At 31.4% G+C, this 14,131-nt stretch overlaps 2 protein-coding genes across 2 annotated transcripts in view; both read right to left on the bottom strand.

Annotated features, from left to right (window-relative positions):
- LOC143206624 (trissin receptor) overlaps positions 1–14,131 on the bottom strand; it is a 421,579-nt gene that overhangs the window by 143,727 nt on the left and 263,721 nt on the right. The window lies entirely within an intron of this gene.
- LOC143206623 (uncharacterized) overlaps positions 1–14,131 on the bottom strand; it is a 419,549-nt gene that overhangs the window by 226,908 nt on the left and 178,510 nt on the right. The gene's annotated exons all lie outside the window — the stretch shown is intronic.

Here is a 14,131-nt window from a genome sequence, read left to right as displayed (position 1 = left end):
ATGTTCTTGTCTTGTAGTAAAGGTAAAGAAAAAGCTTAATTATTTCAATGCAATAAATAATTATTATTTAACAAAATACTTACTATTTAAATTGGTAGTAGGAATTGCATCTTGTTCCCGTCAGGGCGTTCCACATTTTGGTATATTGTCTTCATCTTTAAAATGATTATAAACTTTCCTGGACCAACATAGGAGGTCATAAGAGGTCCTTAAGATTTTTTGTTTATTACACTAATAAATTAAAATACACAGAATAATCTAAAGTAATTCTTAAATATATATAAAAACATATACAGAAAAAATTGACGTAAATAAACAATACAAATTATATCACCTATAAATGGCCGTTAACTGCTCATGTTAGAGTTATTAATACCGAAGCCGAACGAGAGAGAAACACACATATAGCTGTTGCATTTTTCATTTACATTTGGCCCCGTAACGGGGATTCCGAAAAGCTTAAACGTGGGACCCGAATTTTCCATATAACTTTCACTTCTAAATTTCTTTATTCTATGTTCATAAGCGTGCCAAATTTCAGTGCTCCCGTCTTCCCAAAAAGGGAGGTAACATTTTCGGCGATTAATATATAGATTAATATTTTAAGCCGCGAAAGAAAATTGTGGATACATCGATATATTGATACTTTCGACTTTGTATCAATACTTTCAACACTATATATTTCACCCCATCCCTAATTTTCCACGCAAAATTCACTAGATAAACGGGCCGAGAGGTTTGTTATTCCTCTGGTTTTACTTCTCTGCGTTGTTCGCCTTTAGCTTGCAGTTATTTTAATCATTATTTCAATTCCAAAAGAGTCAGGGTGCAAAATATTTTGTGTTTTTTTGGGGCATTTTACAGCACTGCATCGCTTATACACCAGTCATTTATGCAAGTTCTAGTAATCCTTCTAATTTTGTTCTTCTTCTAAAGAGACACTGCAATAAGTACCTCTGAGGTACACGTCTGCCATTTTCTCGAGAAAAAAATATGTTATTCAATTTTCTTACTTTACATGCCTTACTTCTACGATTATTAAAAAGTACCTTTTTCAATTTTTTTTTGGCATTTTTTTGTAAGGACATTGTGCCTTGGCGGGCACAACCAATAAAAAGCAAGATGCATTCTAAAAGTAATTATTCACAAAAATATATTAGAAACAAATAATACTTTAAATGAAAACTCAACAGATATCATCCCTCCAATTTGCATCTGGAATTATATTTATTTTCATGGACAGTAGGAATATGGTTGTAGCCATTATACCTCTTTTCTATTAAAGGCCTTGCCTACTTTTTCCTCTTTGCTTGAACAGACGAACCCTCACCTGTTGGCATTCCTCTTTTAGGAAGTTTTCTGAATAAGATTAGATGATCCACTACACTACAACGCCAGAGCCTGCTTTTTGTAATCCTGATAGATCTCACAAATGAACGGTAAATACTTGCAAGAAATCAACCTTATCCACTCCTTCCATATTCTGTTTATACTATTATATTGCAATCCAATCTGTCCACCATGGACAAAATTAACTAAAAACTGAATTTCTAACTTTTAAATGTTAATATTTTTACTGAATTGTTAGGCAGACTATTTGTCACTAAATAACATAAGAAACATCACTTTATCTTTGTTGGCCGCGCTTTTGTTTAGCAACGCAAGTCAAGTCAAACATGTCAACATCGAACTACGTCTACAAGAAATACAACTAAATCAAGTGTACTCTTTACATAATATAGATATAGCTTATTTTCATCTTGGTAAATATTTCATATTGTTATAGATTTTCTTTTAGTTTATTACAGTTTCGAAATATCTGGCCAAATTTGGGTAAATTTTCCAATATTTTAAAATTAGTTCCACTTTTCAAAAATTCCATTTGCAATATATCCTAATTTTCATTTAGTATTTCGAAAAAAATATTTGAATTGCTGTGGGTTGCGATTATCAAAGTCCTCTTTAGTGGCGGATGCTACGACAAAAAATAAAAATTTAATAGGCATTTGGTTAGAAACTCCAAAAAGTTATCGAAAACAGTCGGTTTATGAAAAAATATAGGTATTTCTTAATGTTGAAGAACCATGAAAACGTTTTAAATATAAAATAATTAATTGTAGTAAAATTTTTGGGTTAAGAATGGCCACAAAATATGGGAAAATATCTCTTTCTCGCAGGCGACTTAGTAATATTCAAGAAATCCCATCTTTGGATATATACCTAATTCTAGTTTAAATCGAAGTAGAAGACCCGACTTTTTTTGAAGAGGCCTCAATTTAAACAAGACGAAGACGCGCTGAGTTAGCAGACAGAACTCTAGAGGAGCTACAGTTTTCTTCACACGTGGTATGAGGAAGTAATTGGGTTTAATCTACAATACCTTATTCATTATTATATTATCAATTTTTATTCGATATCTTAACATCAAACCTTACTTAATGTGTAAATGTGTTATTTAAGACAATTTTTTAAAATTTGTTATTGAAAAAAATATGTATTTTTTTCTTAAAAACTATCAGTAAATACAGATATTTTTAAACTTCTTTTAAAAAACAAAACACTAAGAAAATTTTTTGTGATGGGAGGTGCCACTGCGACTGCAGCGACCTCTAGCGAAGATTAGACAAATAGCAAATAATTTCCAGTTCTGTCTTTTAACCGATTTAGATATATTAATGTTTTTTTCCGGATAATTTAGAACTAATATACTCTTTGAGATATGGCCGCCTGATATTTTCCGGACACACTGTATATTAAGTAAGAAATCCTAAATACATTTTAGTATTTTCTTAGATCATGCATTAAATTATTAAAAATCGTTTACAGAATTAAAATTGGTGTTTTTTAAATATCGAATTGTGTCCTTATACCGTTCCTGATAATTCATAATCTGATCTACTATGTATCTTTTCTCAGGCTTAATTCCAAAAAAAAGGAAATTACATCAAATGCAATTAAATATTTTATTTATATTTACAGAGTAATAATTTGAAATAGTTCATTCTTTAACATGATTTCCTCGAAATTTATTTTATGTACTTTAAGCCATTCCTTAATTGCAGCCTTTGTTGATGAACTTGTTAAATATACCTAAGAACTATATATATATATATATATATATATATATATATATATATATATATATATATATATATATATATATATATATATATATATATATATATATAGTTATATATATATATATATATATATATATATATATATATATATATATATATATATATGGTAGATAAGGTGCATTGTACATACCAATAACTGATGGTTCCAAGTTCCTCCAAGTTCTTTAAAAGCTGATTTGCAACTTGACTGCAAAGGCAAGTTCATTGGTTCATTTCTTCATGGTAGTCACCCTTTGACTTATTCTAACCTAACCATTCTAACCTTTTTCCATAAACCTTTGTCGTCTTTATATTATATTTATTACCATCTTGCCATGAACAACCCAATGTACAATTCTGAAATATTCATAGCTCTTTTAAATATATAAATTGATATAATTCTTCCTTGATTTTATCTTGTGTTATATGTTTTTAAAAATTGTATTCTTTTAAAAGTAATCTCTGGGAGTTCCACTGAACCCCTTCGTAGGTTATCTTTACACCACTTAAATCCTCTATTATACATCAATGTATGAACGGATGTTCTACATCTCTCAAATAGCTGTACATCTTTTGGATGTTTGTGGATACTTTCCAGACTAACAATTTTCTCTGAAATAATTATGCTTCGATTGAAAAAACTACTTACTGTTTTATACATTTCGTATGTTTGATCTCTGAAACACCAAGATTGATCTTGATTGGTTACCTGGCGAATTTAAGGTTATATTCTTTTTTATTTTTTGAGATATTTTAGTGACCGTATCCGTACTAATATACAGTGCAGCTGCAATTGCAAATTTATTAAAAGAACGTTTGGTGGTTTATAACCCGTAATTATAATATTTTGAAGAATTTTCAGACGTTTGGCAAACGGACAACTTTTGCAGGCTCATTCAGTTACATATTTGACATTTTCTAAAAGCATTCTATCACTTTTTAAATAGAATAACATGACAAGGAAAATATTGTCTGAGTGTAAAACGAATTTACAAATTTAGACAGACATATATTGACACTCGTGTTACTGCTATTTTGAATTGACTATACGTAAATATAATAATAAGTATCATTAAATACATAAATAGGTCTAATGTAAATGAAGAAAATTTTTAGTTATGAGAGTCAAAATGTCGAAATGTTCTTAAACTGCAAAAATACATCTTTCATAACGAATAATAAATGGAACTTTAAATAATTTATTTACTTTTTACATTATGTTAATAAATGTAGATTTTATCTTTCACTATATTTCATAATAAAAATATTAACTATTTCCGTAAGAAATATAAACGTTATAGAGGATACTTAACATCATTTTTCGATGAATAAAACAACATTCTCCCCTATATATCAAACACCATATTTAATTTTTTGCCATTGCGAAAATATTGGATGGAAATATGCTAGAAACTGTTTACTAAAATCACATGAATTATGAATAATATTCTTCTGCAAGGAAAACGTTATAAACGTAAACAAAAAATCGATTGTATGTTTTCCTTGCTAAGAAAAAAGACAAACACTCTTGGGCGAGAAAAGGTCGTTCCTTCCGAACATAACACGATGAGCATTTCCATATTCGAGCGGAAACTTCCATATTCGGTCCATCATAAAAGACGTGATTTAACTTCCGCCACAAGAATAGTTCGGGGATGATGACAATTTAGATTTTAAATTCGCTTGGGTATATTCTCCATTTTAGGTTACATTAGACGACCGAACTTTAATCGTATTTATTCTACTTCATATATCTATTAAAAAAATATATTTTCTATTAATTAATAACAAATTCAAAAAATAATATAAAAACACGGCATACTAATTATTTTATATAGCTAACTGACATTACACAAATAATTTACACATTTGGAACATGAAAACGAAAGCTATTTTACAATTGTATTCCAGAGAAAGTAAATTTCTTTCGAAGTGGATGAATCCTTTTATTTAGCAATAACAGGTCAATTGAAAAGTCCCCGGCCTACCAAAGTAAAACAACTTTTTTTTGGAAATTTTTTTTTTATTCAACAAAATTATAGCGATTCTGATTCTGATGATTATAGCGACTGATTATAACTTTTCGATAACATTTTTGTAGTACCATCTGTCCTTTGCTTCAAAATAGGCCTCAGTTTCGGGGATCACCTATTCATTCGACGAAAATTTCTTCCCAGCGGGCATTCTTTTGAGATCTGAAAACAGGAAATAGTCGCTGGAGGCCAGATTTGGAGAAAACGGGGAATAAGGAAGCAATTCATGACTTGTGACATGGTGCATTGTCTTGTTGAAGCAGTACTTTTTTTTCTTCAAATGCGGCCGTTTTTCGGCGATTTCGTCTTTCAAACGGCCCATTAACGCTATGTAATAGTCGCTGTTAATGGTCTGTCTTTTTTCAACGTAGTCAAAGAAAATTGTTTCATGCATCCCAAAATACAGATAATTGCATCCCAAAATACACCATAACCTTGCCAGCCGATTGTTACGTTTTCCCACGCTTTATAGCAGGTTCATCGTGTGCAGTCCTCTCGGATGGCCGTCGATGGGACTTCAGAGTGATAATGATGCAGCCATGTTTTATCCATTGTCACATATCGATACAAAAACTCGGGTTCATTACGCTTGATCATCTTCAAACACTGCTCCGAATCATCAACTCGTCGTTGTTTTTGGTCAAGAATGAGCTCACGCAGCACCTATTTTGCACAGAGCTTTCTCATACCCAAATATTCATGAATGATATGATCTACATGTTCATTTGATATCTTTAGAGTGTCTACTATTTTATTCACATTCAATTTACGGTAATTCAAAATCATTTTGTCGATTTTGTAAATGTTTTCGTCGATAGCAACCTCTTTTGGGCGTCCACTGCGTTCACCGCCTTCGGTGCTCATTTCACCACATATAAACTTAGCATACCAAACCTTGATGGCTGATTTTCCTAGGTAAGTGTTCGGAAACTCGGCATCAAGCCAAGTTTTTGCCTCAACTGTATTTTTCCCTTCGAAAACAATATTTTATCAACAGGCGAATTTCCTTGTTATCCATTTTTTCATAGTACCAAAAGTTGTTTCACTCAAAATGCTATAATTGACAAAGTAATGATCTGATAGCTGTCAAATTTATACACGCACCTTTTGAGGGTTACGGCTAACTAAATAATATAGACTTATTCTAGTAGCGCCATCTATGTGCCAGGCCGGAGACTTTTCATTTGACCTGTTAGATCTGTATCATATGATTTATAAAAAATATATGAATAATTTTGATTAGCGTCATATTAACATCACATATGTAGAAATATGTAAATTCTAGGCTCATTTTAGAATTAAAATGCGTTGATAAATTATTTTCACTCTTTGAAAAATTAGATCAGAGGCTAATTAAGCAATGAATTAAAAATTTGGGTATATTCATTTTTAAAGCGATTTTTTGTCTTGGTGGATTAAGTCAATAATAATATAATTTGTGTCAAATATATTCGAAATTAGTTAATAAAATTCAAAGCCTTTATTATTATGTACTTACACAATATTATTTTGATCAACGATATCTATTGATGAAAATGCAGCATATTAAGCTACGCACACTGGTAACAACCCAATCTAACTGTCCGTCTAACTGTCAGTATATACCCAATCCAGTCTCACTAATTCCACATAATATTTTTCCACCTTATATTATTGAGTTATTTAGTATATACATACAATAATCATCGAACACTCATAATTATTTTTCGACATTCATTAATTTGTTGTCTGATTTGAGGAAATTTGTTGCCTAAGCCCATCAAATTCTTTTAAAATCTTAGGGTTTAAACCATTGGTTTCAATGGTTTTAAAATGTCGATTTTAATATCAATAATAAAGAACTACTAGAGATAGTATTTCAGGTACTAAAAAAGTCGAAATGCAATGAATTGTAAAACTTATTGACAAAACAACATTTTAAAATCTCAAGTAACAACTTTCATAGAGTATGGCAGTTGTTAAATCAATTATTTCTAGACTTTTACCTTTGATGGAAAATATACAAAACTAGGAAAAATGGGAACAAGACGAGTTGACTGTATGGTCACTGTTGGAAGAAAATTGGATCAACTACGGTAACTCTAATCTATGAAAGTTATGGGGAAATCCCAATAGTCTACCGCATCAATAACGTAGCGGAATATTCAAGGTCATTAAGTGTGTGATGAATTACGAGATGCTAAAACTGAATGAAACTGTTGTAGATGTCTATCGACGTTAAATAACAAGTTTAAACACGTATCGTTGGAGAAAAAGATCAGCAATAGCAAGTAAGATATGCATAGCTATCAGCGTTTTTATCAGGCATAGTGCATTCTGATTATCATTTTTAGATTAGATTAGATCGATGTGGCTTGGTTTGGCCGGCCCACCCATTTTCTTAACAAGACATGTGTTAACTCTTCTTACTACTGAAAACGGTCCCTTTGAAATAACGATTTCAGTTGTAGAAAGAGTAAAATGTTAGTAGGAGGTACACGAGGTAATAAAATGAAGATTTTCTTCAGAAATTCGCCCATAATAATTACCTTGCAAGATGGTGCGTTCTAGAGAAATGTAATCAAGTTATATTGTTGCCACAAATCTGCCCTTTTAACAAATTTGGCTATGAGTTGGCATTTCTTTCACTTTACAGATGGGAACTTCAGTTAACGATGGCGATAACAGACTAGATCTAAGAAAATATTCTCCGGCTTGGTGGCGCAGCGCTACTGGGTACCTTCTTTGGTTGTCTAATTTCACCAGACGTTCAATATAATGCACGTTATGTTTTCTATCCGGACATAATTCTTTTCCCATGTCATAAATATTGGGAACATCAGTAAAAGGTCTAATAAATTACACCCGTTAACTATGCAACCTAAAGAATTCTACAATTTACGTAAACTTAATTCTACAAGACTGTCCCACAACAGGTACAAAACTGAATTCAAAAGAGAATTGTTAAAACATCTTTCAGTGATGGAATTGTGGTTTTATTTAATACAGGCAAAAAGTTATGTATTAAAATTTGAAGAATTACAATATTTGTTAGCAATTAGGATTTTACACATGAGTATCCCTTCCATTTTATAAGATAATACTTTAAAAAATACACTTTAAGTTAAAACGGATAAGAGTTTTAATATTTCATAATTACATTACTGTATTTATTGTTTCCAATTTTATCAAGCCTTGTAGAAAAGAGGCATCAGTTTGAGAAACTTTGTTGAAAATCTTTCCCGTGCCTTACATCGACGCCAATACTCCAGCGATAAACTTTGTACGGATTTCGTCAGAAATAAAACAGAGCAGCGGTTCGAGGAAAAGGACCGTTTCCTTTCAGAGTTTATGAACCCAACAGGAGCTCCAGCAATTCAATTTATAAATTTTTATTAGTATGGCGAATGGAATAAGAGTCCCGCAGTTGAAATAAAAATTCAAATGGACCTCCCACAGAAAAAAAGGCGTAATGAATATATTAAGTGAAAATTTTATTAGATCGTTTGTCGCCAAGGTTTTTATAATACTTTTATGGAGTTTTTATATCCATTTATAACAAGTCAATATTTAAATATTTATAGTATTTTTATAAGTTTATTAATAATAATGTTCCGTCGACGTCCAATATTATGTTCAAATTTAATAAGATTAATTGATTATTAAATTTTAATTAAATAAAATTTCGTAACTTTTATGATCAATTAATTTATGACAACATAAAGTTTCCTATCGCATATTGCGGCCTTAATTAATCTATTGACACCGAGTATTATTCCTATCTAATAAATTCACGCAATCTATTCTAAAGAAGCTAAAATAAGTAGCTCAGCTGAAAGAACTTCAGGAAACGTTAATTTTGAAGTAGAAAAAGAAAAAATCGGAATGGGTTTAAACACAAAAAAAATTAATTTACTTGAAAAACTGTTTAATTTTATGTATTAGAAAACAGACTGTTGAATAGATATCTTCTACTTCTGTCCTGCTAAATAATTTTTAATTTGGTTCAATAAGGTCAAATATAAGTTGTTCTTAGAAATGATGGTGATTCACGAAACTGGCATCAATTAATTCCTGGGTATTATCTAGCTTTCTTTAAATAAAAGTAAACTGTTTCTTAATTACTTATATGACTTATGTATACAGTTACAATACAATGCAATACTATAAAATACCTGAACTATCTTCGATCATATGGATCGATCTTGTTTTATAAAATTGACTAATAACTAGTAGTGAATATTTTCATGAATATTTTATTATGAATTGGTCGTGAATATTTTCGTGAATGCTCGCGAACCTTTTTTTTTTCTTATTCCAGATTGATCAACTAGAACCAAATGGTATTTCGCTGAGCTGATGTCGCGTCGGGTTAGGGATAGAGAAAAGTTTTGCGGGCTACAGAGATCCTGTGTTACGACTGGGATTGTCATAGTTGGTTTACTACTGAGGTTTGTGGATGGGTAGATATTTTATCAAGGTGTTGCCGTGTTCTACGGCGCCTATGGAGAACCTTACACTAAGCATGTTCCTGAAACTATTCGTAAACGGGATGATTCGAGGTCAGTGTTGAGGTTCAAGGAGTATTTCAAGTTGTCTCTCAGGGACATACCTGTACCATATCTGTGCTCCGTAGAGGGTCCAGATTGGACGATTTATCATTTAATACAGAGTCGCTTTCTGGGGGATTGAGAGTTTACTTTTTCTGCAGAGGAGTGGAAATAGTACACTGTACACGCAATTGCCATTGCAAATAGCGTGCTGTATTTGAGCTGACCATTGAAGTGTGCGCAGGTTTATCTGCAGCCGCCAAAATTTGTACCATGCAATCGGCTAGTTCAGTTGGAGAAGTCTGTCGCGAATAGCATTGGAACTATAACCGGTTGTAAAAAAAGCGGTATCATCTGCATAAAATGCAGTACGGGAATGTTTGTGGAGTGGGAATTCAGCCATGTAAAGGCGAATCCTGTGGAAATCTGTTTTCGAGAGGAGACTGCGTCACCGATCCTCAACGGTTTATTTTTTAACGAAATATTTTTTAAACATTATAAAAAAACTTTTAAAATGGAACTTAATTTGAAATGTTTATTAAAAATCCCGGTATTTTTCCGATATATCTATTATTTTTCGATATTTTTTGAAAAAAATTAAATATATCTTAAACATCATAAAAAACTTTTTAATTGTTCCTACTAAACCTTTAAGATTGGTAGTTAATTTTAAATGTTTAGTGTCTTTTAGTCCTTAATTTTAAGGGTTAAACTTTTTAATTATTCCTACTAAACCTTTAAGATTGGTAGTTCATTTTAAATATTTAGTTTATTTTAGTACTTAATTTTATAGGTTTATTATATTATTTTTTATATATATTTATTTATTGTACTTTTTACAATATTGATATTTTCTGGGTCGATATATAGATATGTTTTTCAATTTTTTCTTACAAATATCTACAAATTTGATTACCATCTTGAAGGTGACATGTTTGTTAACTGTGATGAAATTACTCCAAATACAACAGCTAAGTAGTATGAAAAATATAAAAATACATATAAATAATATTAATAAATATATGAAAGTACGATGGTCCTCCTACTGTTGCGATAGCCGCGGATTCGAACCCTGCTGTGGTATGGTCGTACATTTATGTTTGTGATTGTTTAAAATTCGTGATTGTCCTAGGCAAGTCAAAGGCCAGTGTAAAGTCCGACAAGGAAAATGATCCCATTCGCGCCAGTAACCAGGCTGGGTAAGACCGGACGTCTTCTGGGGTGATTTCTAAAGTGGTTCGGAGCGCATGATAAACTGTAGGTCCAGTCCAGATAAACTCATAGTTGGTTAAAGAAGACTTTAAAATATATATAAAAAAAGAAGTAGTCCTCTTGTTAACAACGATATTTGGCAAGATAGGCAGCTAGAAGTGTAAAAGGTAGTTAAATTCAGAAAATATATATAATAATAATAATATTTTTATAAATAAGCATATTATGTTGTAATATAGTGTATACCGATAAGTATAATAATAATTATACATTTATTGCTTTGGTATGATAAACTGTATCTATAAAAATAATATAACCATGGAATTTTTTAGACCGTAATTTAGATACAAAAAATTTAATTTTCTCTTAGGAAGTTCGCGATATGATTAATTATATAAACCAATCAGAAAATATTGGGTGTTGAAATTAATTTCTAATGTTTTTTGCCTGGAAAATGATTTATTGAGAAATAATATTTTATAATATTATTTTACTCTAAATAAGTCAAACGAAACTTAACTGCGTGAAATAGTTGAAACATTATGTTAGGCAAAAATTCAAGCAGATTAAATTCAAAACTGTTTTGGTTAGTGGGAAGTTACCCAAATCCATTAAACCGATTTAGAATCCAATATCCAATGAAGAACTGGCGTTGACTTTCAAATAAAATTAATCTATGAAGTTTCACAAAATGTTACTATAGCACATGAAAAAAAGGCTAATAAATCACACCAACATATAAAGATAGAAGCAATACAACTACTGGAAAATGCGCAAACCATAACCATACGAATTTGTATTAGGCGTGCGAGGGTTAATTACTGTTAATTTTAATGAAGTTGGTCTAATTTAATTTCAATTTAATTAAACCACGCGCTTATCTTGCTTACGAATTGATTCAAGTACAAACTGTAATTATAACCTCTAACTACAGAAATATATGGTATCAGACATGAGTAACCAAAAGTTTTTTACCCAGATCAGGTCAATTGAGAGATGAATTCAAATCAGAAACCCCTTTCATAAAATTGGTTCTAGTTTTCGAAATATTCAATAAATTCATTATTTCACTATTTTTGACCATTAGTGGCCATTTATTGAATTAATAAGTATAATCAGATGTGAGAAGAAATTGAACTGCGTCTTTTATATTATCAATATAAGTATCAATGAAGATATTTTATATCTCCTTGCGCGTCGCTCGTATCTCCTAACATAAGTTTTACGGAAAAAAATCAAGATATGAATGCAAAAGATGTATTGTGATACATTCGAGCTACAATTTTGTGGTAATTTTGCAACAAATTGTCAATTACGTACTTGTAATCTGGCGATTTATGGTTACCGAGAAAGTTGTGATCAAGATTCTGAAATGATGCCTATATTGATGCTTCATTAGGCGATAAAAATGTTGCAAACTATTGTTGTTTCCAGTATCATGTCTGACAAACATTATTTATTTGATTTTTGCGTAAGGTGCTTTTAGAAAGAACCTGATATTAAATACTGGATAGCCTGTCCTTTGAGATTGAGCGCCTTTGAATATCTTAATAAGGCCAAATTTAACGGGAATAGGTGGCAATAAAACGCCCTGTGGGTTCTCAAGTAGTACAGAGGACACGTTTTATTGTCTTGGCTCATAAAGGCTGTAACTCAGCCATACTTTCCTTACATAATATGGATCAACTTGGGAATTCAGGGTACTCACTTCGATCATATGGTATATTCATCATATTAAATAAACATTCGATACCATTGCACAAACACATGTCATTTTCTTTTTCGAAAAACGGCACAATAACATGATTTTTATTTCAGAATACAGTGACTTGTGTTTGAGGGTCAGGGTATTTCCATTCCAACCGTGATGTAAGCAACTCTGCTTTTTGTTTCAAAAAAATTAAAATCGTAAATCAATTCGCTTTTTCCATAACGAAATCGCTTTCATTGCTCGCGATGGTGATGAAGACAAAGTTTTTAAGACATTTTTTTTGCACTAGCAACCTGGGCAAATTGGCAATGGATCACTGTCCGTAAGAAGAACTAGCTCCGACGCTATTGATAATACATCAGGATATTTATACTATGTATAAGTAGCAATTTTTGAGTGCCGGGTTTGTTTACAGTTGACCAAAAAAAAGTGTTGATAATTCTGAGCAGTGTTTGTCCATATTAAACGTAACAAAGTGGAATTTTAGCATCGATATGTGACAATGGATGAAACATGGATCCATCACTTCACTACGGAATCAAAAAGATCGTCATCTGAGTAGACACCAATTGGTGAAGCTCGTCCAAAGCGCCCGAAAGCACAACAATCGGCTGGAGAGGTTACTGCCTCGGTATTTTGGGATGTGTGTGATGTAATATTCATCGAGTATCTTGAGAAAGGAAATATCATCAGCAGAATGTATTATATAACGTTATTATAACGCAAAAAAAGCGACTGTATATGGCAAAGAAAAAAATTGTTTCATCAATATAACCAACCTTTCTCAAGTCAATCAAAACAATGGCAAAACTCGCCAGATTTGGCTCCCAGCGATTACTGGCTGTTTTCAGTACTCACAACAATGCTCGTCGGTAAGAAATTTCGCTCGAAAGAGGTTATCGCTGAAACTGAGACCTATTTTGAGGCAAAAGATAAATAGTTATACAAAAGTGGTATTGAAATGTTAGAACGGTGCTAGAATGATTGTATTCTTCTTGATGGAGATTATGTTTATGAATAAAGCCATTTTTTAACAAATAAAACCGCATTTTCTTTTCTACGCCCGGGACCTTTCAGCGCATGTATTATGACGTGCATTGACTGGGAGGGAGGGACGCAGTGATATGTTACCAACCAATTTGTAAAACGTTTTAGTTCTAATACATATTATAATCATGTAATAGTGATAATTACAGAAATCTCTATGGTAAATAGTTTTGTTTTTAGTTGGTATATATAATATATTATGCAACTTTTTATTAGTCAGTATCATAACGGTATCTAAAGCTTTTCAGGAAGTTCTAAATGAAACTATTTAAATATTTTGCTACTGTAGCATATATTATATAACATTATTAGCATATTCATATTTTAAATTGAGCTTGTGCGAAAATCATACTTATTAGTTAGTCATGAAGTATGCTACGTTATAATCATAGTCTATTATGAACTATAGTTGGTTGGAGAGTTTTAAACCGATATGCTAATTTACAGTTAATATGTTTTCATCAGTAATATTTTCTTCAT

This window comes from Rhynchophorus ferrugineus, unplaced genomic scaffold, assembly GCF_030347505.1.
Source record: "Rhynchophorus ferrugineus isolate W39M unplaced genomic scaffold, kcgeb_rfMv2 rfM1, whole genome shotgun sequence".
In the NCBI taxonomy this organism is placed as follows: domain Eukaryota; kingdom Metazoa; phylum Arthropoda; class Insecta; order Coleoptera; family Curculionidae; genus Rhynchophorus; species Rhynchophorus ferrugineus.
Note: the sequence above shows the minus strand (reverse complement) of the source record. Positions and strands in the feature narration are given on the sequence as shown.